Raw genomic sequence first — 10,159 nt, forward strand, 5'->3', positions numbered from 1 at the left:
CACAATGTACCTCTCCCACATACAAGGCCTGTAACAGACAAAAAGGTACTGCATAGCCTGTATTAGTCATGCCTCTTCCCCTACAAATCTACTTGTAACATGTCCTTAGAGATAAAAGATCTGCAGAAGGGTAAGAGCATTGTGAAAAATATGGATATAGCACACAGTTTACAAAGGAAGTTCAATGTCAGCACTATTCTCTTCTTTACGCTGCTTCTAGACAGCCCTTTGTGTCTCTGTGATCCACGAACCACCATTGATAATGTAGTCCCATTTCTTAAGCGGCATTGGTCTAAAGCTAAACAGACAGGCATTTGCATTCAAAATTGAACCCAGTTCAACCAGAGCAGAAAACACAATAGTTTCACTTGAGCCAGAAACTGTTACAGACTAAGATTACAAACCTTGACTATCAGAGATGCAAGGAATCCTTCTGACTTCAGAAAGATTTGTCAGGGTTACCACCAAAAAAAAGTTTAAAGTAGACTGTACTGTAAACATAATCTTAGTTTGATATCTTTTGGGTTTTGTGGCTATCCTAATAGTTTACTGGATAAAGCATTCCACTGGGACCTAGGACTTTTAGGGTTCACTTATATAACGTACATTGAGATACTCCCAATATCAAGGTCAATTAGCATAGAGGAGCCTAAATTCACTCTAGCAATGTCCCTCAATCTCCAGAAAAGATTAATTGCATGCAAACTGCCTAATGGAACAGTCCCTAGGATACTCTTAAGACCTGAACTCTGCCCAGAGTTCTTTTGGGAGCACTGGCTTAGACCAACACATGTCAAGGAACAAGCTAACAGTTTAACAGCAAGAACAATTCTTTTCCAGTGCCTGGCAACATTCCCAGTCACGACTAAATTTTTTTTAGAAGAGAGATAATCACAGGCCTGATTTCCAGATCTGTTGTTGTTTTCCCACAGCACTATTCCTGTCTTCATTCAAGTTACATTATCTTCACTTGTCCGAGTTTTTCCCCAACAAGGAATGAGATGCACATCCTTTGACAGGCCTTGGAGACTGTTTAGTGCAAAGGGATGCACAAGTCCAGTATTTGTTAAAAACAGTTAATGCAAGGCCAAGGAGTGAATTAATTTATCTCACCTGTCAGGCTCATTGACTGTTCAGGGAATACTGTTATGTGGACTACATTTATAGGGGATTTTTAAAGTATTCCAGCACAAATCGTATTTCACATATTTTGAAGACAACCACCAAGTTAGAGGTTAGACTGAGATTAATAGTTAGCAGAAATGGTGACAAAAGAAGGTCCAGGGTGTAAAGCAGCAAGATACTATAAAAGAAAGAAAAAAATCTACAATTCTATCAAACAAAACAACAGAAACTTCTAGATAAAGTTTAATGCCCAGGGAAGGCAGGAAATGTAGGCACACCCCACAGCACCTCCCCCAAATACATCACCTCTCACATTCCCATCTACAAGTTATGTTCTAAAATTCCTCTTCCAAGCTTTGTAGATACCCATCCTGCACACCAGCACATCAAGTTTTAGGTGTCATCTTCTTTAAAAAGCATGAACTTATTAGCTATTCCTCTTCTAAGCAAACTCTGTGCTTCTATGACTATACATGATCAAAATAACCCCCGCCTTCCTCTCCTTGCCAGCTATGGTCCTGATAAGCTTTATTTTCTGCTTTCCAAGCAGAGAATTTCATTTTATGCATATCCACTTCTTATGGGAAAGTCTAAGGGTAACTGAAGATAGAAAACACTGAGATATCCCCTAACAGATAAAGCAGATCATTACTTTGATATGACCATAACAAGTACACTGTACTCAGCTCATATATTCTGAGTATAAATTGCAGCTGTAACATTTCTCATCCAAGTCAGTGCCTTGGCAAACCACAGCAGCAATTCAAGATGCTATGACATATTATCTACTTGCTCCCATTTCTTTGCCAGACATCACCCTCTTCCCTGAACACAGCTTTTTTAGTTCACAGTATGAGATACTTCACCACAAACCTGATTTCATCAGTGAGTTACAAAAATAAGCTGAACCGCGGGGTGACCAACACATGTTCTTTTCACCTGCCTGGTCACATGGATATGAACAATGCTGTTACAATCTTACAAGTCATTTAGAAATCCCAGCAAAGATATAAAGTATCTATAAAAGATAGAAACTTGCAGCATTACTGTAGCAAATTTCACAGAGCCAGAGAAGCCTCAGTCAAACCAACTACTATTTCAGACAGTAAACTATAATCCAAGTGGCTGCAGCACAGAACTCAAGCTAGTGATCTGCCAAAAAAGATGCGAGGGAGCAATACGCTGCAGATCGAGGACACCAAAATTTAAGTAATCATTGAGATAGATACAGATTAACTTGTGATTGCAGCACAGAATATTTATTCATGTTTTGCTGGCACTGAAATGTAAATATGCAAACAGGCTAGCAGGCAGGGGAGCTAACATCTGTCTGTCTGGGATTGGCACAGTGTGCAGGGTCACATGCATTGACCATGTCCAGTGCCCCATGACCACTGTAATAGCTGACCACACATACCAAAGAAAGCACTTGATTTTCTGCTGAACAACCTCAAAACTATTTGTGTGGAGGTCACATCTGAAATGGGATTCCACACAGTGACCCTGAGGAAGACAGTACAGATTGAGAGGTTTCTAATGGAAAGAGCCATCACCTACCCATGCAAACAGCACTCATCCTGGCCTTGGAAAACAGCAGCAACTCTAGCCCAAGCTACTCACCCTCTCCAATTACCCAGACACACTTTCTTTAGTGTTTGTGCAATTCTGGACACAGCCCTAAGACTCCAGGGTTTCAGCTGATGAAATCTATGAAAATGGTTCAACTGGGAAGATTTAAAAAAAAAAAAAAAAAAAAAAAAAAAAAAAAAAAAAAGAAAGAAAGAAAAAGGAGCAGAAATTCATTACTGAAACCTTCTCAGAGGATTGCATGACTTGTATAAGTGTACCAGACAAACAATAACTTTATTTTAGCCCTTCCTGTGCCTACTAATACAACTGATAATTTGGCTCATACTAACGTTGATCATCTTTAAATCTACACTCCCTAACTATCAATATTGTTTTCCACTCACCTTGTTTCAACAATGCAGGCGCTAGTACGGTGCCACCCAGCTCTATCTCTTGTCAGAGTATGCCTTGATTTCACCCACAGACTGAACATCAGCTCATCACAGAAAATCTGATTTCTGGCTTTTCTCTCTTCCAGCTCCACTTCTCTCTCCCCCAGAGAAGCAAAAGGACAGAAGGATTCTAACCATGAATATGAGAAGGGGCAAATTTATCTGGACGAGGTCACAACTTTCCAAATATAAAAAAAGGAAGCTGGTTTTTGTGCATGAAACATTTGCCCTTCAGAGTAGAAAATGAATCCTTGGCTTTAACAGCTGTTCCATAGTGTCCATATCTCTAGATATGTCATGAGAGGGTTCAAATTTCTTTAGCAACACAACTTTTACATTGTGATACTCTAACAAAGCATTTGTACTAGTAAAATCTGAGCATAACATTCCCCACTTCATCTGTATTTAGTGGGTCAGCGAAGTCAGCTTTTACTGTGAGAGCTCCAAAGTTTACTAGCAACAAAAAAACACTGCAATAATGTCTACTGTCTGTACTGTGTGTGTATATCTCTATGGCAGACTGAAGACCACATAATTTGATGATCATTGCGTAGGAAGCATGCACAAGCCCAAGGGGACAGAAGGAAAAAGGTGTCTCTTTCCTTGTCTTCTCTTAAAAATTAATCAACTTAATCAAATACACTCAAAACACAGTAAAGTATCATGCGGATCTCCACAAAAAGGATTAAAGTATGTAACTTAAGACACCTATTTTTTTAAAAAAAATAACATTCACCAGAGATTTAAACATGCATGTGTTGATTTCAAATATTAAATTGATGTAACTTTTCTGAGTATTCAACATAAACACAGGACTAGTCACATCACAACACCTTCTACTAGAAAAGGACTTAGTTCAGTAATTGAGGTATTACTTAAAGCATGTTCTTGATTGACTGTGGGCCCTGGACACTTTAAAAGCAGTAGTGTAGCTTGGAACAATTTTAACAAGCTGAAATTTTACTGAAATGAATGGAATTGAGAAAGCATGCTGATACATCCTGTAGTTTTGCACTTGCAGAAGTTATCTCATGCAGGCCATTGAGAAGGAAAAGGCTTCCCACTATACTTAGGAGAGAATCTAAAGACACTGGAGATGTTCTAGACATCATTTTTAACATGTTATTCTACTTTCTTTAGAGCTGCAGAAGAGTCTGAAGGTGAAAATGAATACAACTAATCAGGCTAAAATTAACTATCTCTTTCAAACCACAAAAAACCCCACTATTTTTTAAAAACATAACTGCTTTTATCTTAATTTGTTGTACTGGGTCAATACCAGCAATGATACTGTTTTGTAGGTTTTTTAGGAATCTCAAGGGAGCCGACCCATCTCTCACCATCCAGAATAAAAGAAAACCTTAGCACAGAGAGTACTTTTCTGCTAAAATACATGCCAAGAGTAAATCATGTACATTCTGTAGTACATGACAAGTGCTGACAAAAGACTCCTGATTAGTAACAATCATGCTTATTACAAAAGTGCCTGAGGAGAAACCAAGGACACAGATTTATTTTGTTTGACCTGCAGAAAGGAAAAAAAGGAAAAAAGCCTCTGGATGAGACAACTTCTATCTAAGCTGCAGGCCATAAAGTATGAACAGAACAGGCACAGTCATTCAGCATTTTAGTACAGATATATTAATCTCACCCAGGGAAAGGGAACATGTCTCCACCAGTGCCTTTTCTATTCCATCCTTGGTTTCTCAGTTTTCTTTCAAATTATGCAAGGGTGCCTATATTATTAACAGGAAGAGTTCATTTTAAGCATCTATTCATAAACCTAAACACCTAATAGCTTGACTAAAACAGATTTCAAGTAGTAAAAGCTCTTTTTTCCTCCGGAGTGGGTAAATTCTCAGCCACCACTGGGAAGCACACACTCACCAAAGGGGCAGCTTAGTTGAACACTCTACCAGTGTTCTACTAGTTTCTCTAGCTAGAAATGCTATAAAAGGTTACACTCAGCCAAAGCAAAGATGGTATTTTATCAGCCATCAAGAAAAGGGGGAAGGCTCAAACTTGCTGGTACTTGCAGGAAATCTGTGAAGAAACTTCCAACTGAAAACTGGGAAAAGGAGAGCTGAGCTGGCAGGACTGCTACGATAAAAGCCCTTGCCTGGTGATAAGGCAGAGGACATCAGGAACACTTATGGCCCTACTTGGAAAACACAGCGTTCTACACACACACTGAATCTGATCTTACCACCTTCCACTGTGATTATCATTCCTTCTTCTACTTTCCCAAGTTATTTCCCTTAGTTTTGTACACTCAACCAACTGACATTGTGTATGCGTGTTTATGTATGTGCATGTACTTAGCTGCTATGACAAGCACCTCTAAATAGCAAAACCAAGTAACTAAAACATCTAAGGGGAGCTCTAGCATAGAAGCAGGCTACCAAGTTGTAAATTCAGCAAGACAATACTCAGCATGCGTTTTCTCACATTACTAAGAATTACATATAGCTGAACAGCACTTCTTAAACTGAGGGCTATTGCTCAGTTCCCCAACAGAAAATGAGTCTCTGCAACTCTTCTCATGGTTTCACATTCTACTCAGCAATGGGCCTTAATTTAAAATGTTGATGACTATTCCCAGTTTACCTAAGTTATAGATCTTAGTCATGAACAAAGATGTCATAGCAGATCCAGCATGTAGGAACTTCTGTCCTATTGGAATTACACCATGCTCAGTGTACGCCTACCTTGCTTGAAAAGCAAGGAAGGAAAATATCCATGCTAAGCATATTGCCAGAAGTCTGCATTTTTGATACAGAAAGGCAACCTCTTCAGTATCAGTCGGGTGTCTGAAGTAGTAAAACTTTGGTAAGTAAATACATCCATAAGTCAAGTCAGCTTAGAAAAAATCTAATACAGATATTTGTGTGGCAGAAAAAAATTATTTAAATATACAAGTTGCCCAAGAATAATGTTTTTGTTACCCTAGGGAGAAAAAAAACCAAACCCAACCTAAATAACAACACAACAAAAAAAAAAAAACCTACACACACAGAAAAGCCTGGCAAAGAATAAGCACCCCCTCTCCCAAACCCACAAATGCCCCCAGCACTTGGATAGAGTTCACCACCACTACCAGAACAAGCAGAGTCTTGTTTTATAATATACCTAGCAATAATTACTTATGGATGTGCACAGAACAGATGAGTACAGCTACGGTTGCAATAAAGACAGGTTTCTTGTTTTGATTAAGAGAAGCTCTTACTATGTAACACCTAACTCTTACTGTGACAGATAAGGCCAGTATAAGAAATATACAGTGCTGCATTACTGTAAGCAGTTGAGTGGCAAGATTTCAGTGCTAACAGAGATCTGAGACAGAGTCTTTGTGTTTCTCCATTACACAGTCCATCATTACATATAAATCCTTAAAGAGAAGTCCACTAACAATTTGATGAGTAAGCAACTATTCTGCTGATATAAACTACACCACTATTTCACACTGGGAAAAAAATGAAGTAATAAGTAGGCTTTTTCTAAACATTCTCCAAGCAAAATTTCAGGGATCCCCTGTCAACTGTAATGCTCAAACTCTGTAAGGGAACACCAATGGGACGCTGGATTGCATACTTTACTGCTTTCTCCAGATGCCTAAAACTTTAATTGCAATGCTAAAATACTTACTTATTCAGAGCCATAATGTGCTACTCTTCCAGTGCACTGGACAGGTTACTAAATGCATATTCCTTTAATCTGTATATTTCACAGGCTGTCATAAGCATTCTGACTATTTCACTTTGATACCAGCTCTGTATTGCACATATTGGAACTGAAGATTTAGTTCAGAGATCAAGCTTGTGAAATCAGACCTTTAGGTCTTAAAGGAACCCCAGCTCCAAGTGAGCTGGAAGTTTAGATGTGTGCCCACTTCTAAGATGTGGATATTAAACTCCCTCAAGACATCCATCTGGAAAATTAAATGCTACCTCCTCCCTCACTTCAACATAGTCAGTTCACTTATTGCTTAAGGAACAGTCAAAACACTTCTATACATCTGGCCAGCTTTGGTGACTCAGGTAAGCACATGTATCCAGTACCCTCAGACAGCCCTGGAACACAATCTAGCCTTAGAGTTAACAAAATCTCGATCCTAATTAAGCAGGCATAAGTGTTAAGAGAATGCTGTGTCAGTAGACCCATCACTGAGTGTCCTAGTCAAAAAGTAGAGACTAATTTTCTTCTTGCTGCAGGAAAATAAGCAGTATTATGCCTGAGAATACAGGGAAGCTTATTTGGAGGCTACCGAACACTGAAAAATGAAACCTTGAAGGGTTTTTTTTCCTTGAAAGAGCCACTTTGAACTTTAATCTACTTCCTACCTCTGTACAAACTTACTCCTCATTTCCCGTCTTAGACTGTTCACTAACAAATATGTAGCATGGACTAGATTTAACAAAGAATCAGTTTTCAGTGTTAGTAAAGGAAGAAATTTTTAAAAATCCCATGTAAGACACAGAAACATGTTCCCACTGATAACACAGAAGCACTGCAAGAAGTCTGGAATACGTAGAGACCTGTAAGTGTATACAACGGTTTAGTCTGAAATTTGTTTTCAATTTCAGTAGGCAGGATTAAAAGACATTGCAGTATTAGTCTGTTTGTTTCAAAAGGCTCATGTGAAGGGGGGAAGGAACACTGCAGTGGTGCATGGAAACAAAATGTGACTACTCTGAATCAGCCCTCTACTCACACGACTACCATTGTACTGGCTCTGTGAACTGCTGTCTCTGCACCCTTAAAACTCCTTTTGTGCAACTTGGTACCTGAACCATCTCAGAGCTTTCAAAGATATGTAGGAGGATCGAGTCCTTTCAGGATGAAGAACTGATGAGAAGATTACTACTGTTGTGAAATAAATCTGGCATCATGGAAAAAAGTCCAAACTTTTCATGCCATTTCCTGAATTTTTGCTCTGAAAATAAGATAATTTTCTCACAACAAAAGTTGCTATTCAACCGTTCATGTAGATGAATCCAGCTTTCACAAACCCATGGCTTCAGTCTGTAAGTAGAATCTGACAAGATTTCATCAATTTCAACTAGCTGTCATCAGAGTTTACTAGCCAAGCTCCCTGCGGAGGCAAATTAAGTTTCCACAAAACATTTTTAACTTAACTAGCTTTTTCAGAACAGTTTTCCACAGATAGGCTAGGGGGGAAAAGAACCCAAACAACCGAACAAAAAACCCCAACCAAACTAAACACCCTCTTTCACGAGCTTGTGGAGTCCTAACCCTAAAACTGTGGGATGTTCCAATTCCCTTTGAGGAAGTGCCCAATACCTAGAGGACTTCTGAACTAAACATTCCCTAAGGCAGCATTGAAAGCAAGAACCCTGAAAAATTCTTACCTCCTATGCACACAAACAGATCAGACTGGAAATTAAGACTCCTCTCTACCTTCTGTCTGTTTCAAAAGGAAAGGGACCACTCTTCAAATCATATGGTTCCAGTCACCTTATGTGGATAGCTACTACAGGGAGGGAGAAAATTTCCTGCTACTGTGTGGTGAAATCCTACAGTGAGAGTCTAAGTTGGAAAACACTAGTAAAAAAAGATTCACTGCTATTCTTACTATTTAAATATTTCTATTTCTTCTGTGGTTTTCTCCAGTTATTGTTTCATTTCTCCCACCATTACTATAAAAACTTCATTGAATAGTATTAAAGTGGGAGTGTATTATCCTCTGGCTACAAGGAACCAGAGAGAAACAAATTACATGTGATATGACAAAAAATGTAGTTTGAAGGCCCTACAGTCTTCAGTTCAGCAGTAGTCTGCAAGATACACTCTGCAAAGCATCACTAAGTGATCAGATTCCTTCAAACACCAAAAACCCCTCTGACAATTTCCTCTATCTTACAAAGTCCAGGATAAGTAAAGTATTGACAACTGTCTGAGTAACTCCACACACACACGCCACACGACAGACCCTGGAGAGCACAAGAGTCAGCTGCACTTCCTACTCCATGCACATTAAATTCCTCTTGCTTTCTTTGAAGAAGTAACAATCCCCAGAAGTTTATTGGGACATTCTGATAGAGCACAATTGCTCTTAAGCAAAGCAATACTAAATAAACATTCCAGTGTTAATATTTCTCTAGGGTGGTCTTCCTTTACTTCGGTATTGTGGATTGATAATGAGCCAGTCTGAACAATAGCAGCAGCCCTTAGTGCTCAGAGATATTAATTCAATTCCAATTGTTTGGTAAGAGAATCCTCTGTTTTAGACCAAGTTTCCTGCAGATACTAAAGAATACTGAAGTCCAGATCTCTCCGTCTTTCCACCCTCCCTCACACCCACGCTAGCTTCAGAGGTGGAAACCAAATATCAAAGTACAACCTTCAGTTAAAAAATAAGAAGGAACTGTTGGCGGTGTTATGAAACACAGTAATGTGCTGAACAGATACACAAGGTCTAATCCAAACAAACACCTAATCCAGATTCTGAAACCAGACATCTCGACAGCCACAGACCTCTGCCAGGTTAGACTACAATGTGAATATCTGCACTTGTGCTGCAACCTCCATGACTGTCATTGATATTGAGAACTGCTGTCCGTGCCATAAATGCAAAACAGATGATTTTGTCACCCAAAACAAAACCCCATAACTATTAAAACCTTTCACTTAACATAGGCTTCACCTGGTAACGCTTTCATTCTATCCCTTCTGTGTCTCACCTACTTATGTTGCAGATTTATTGTTTTTTTGGAACATAGCAAGGTTTCTGTGTGCTTGGTACATGCGCTATCCTCTACTATTTAAGTGCTACTGAAACACCGACAAGGATAAAGCTCTTCTAGTATGAAAATTAATGAAAAGGCTTTGCCTAGATGAGGAGAGGGCAGCACAACTTCTCTTGCCATTCCCACTCTTCACCTCTCGCTAAACCCATTCTTCTTTCTCAGCTCTGCGACGGCTGACTCCCGTAGCCGGTGTGAACAGGTTCAAAGCCAGGTCTCGGAGACACCTCGTTCCTGTCGGCCGGGGCC

The sequence above is a fragment of the Athene cunicularia genome, assembly GCF_003259725.1.
Source record: "Athene cunicularia isolate RWA chromosome Z unlocalized genomic scaffold, athCun1 chrZ_part3, whole genome shotgun sequence".
Classification (NCBI taxonomy): Eukaryota; Metazoa; Chordata; class Aves; order Strigiformes; family Strigidae; genus Athene; species Athene cunicularia.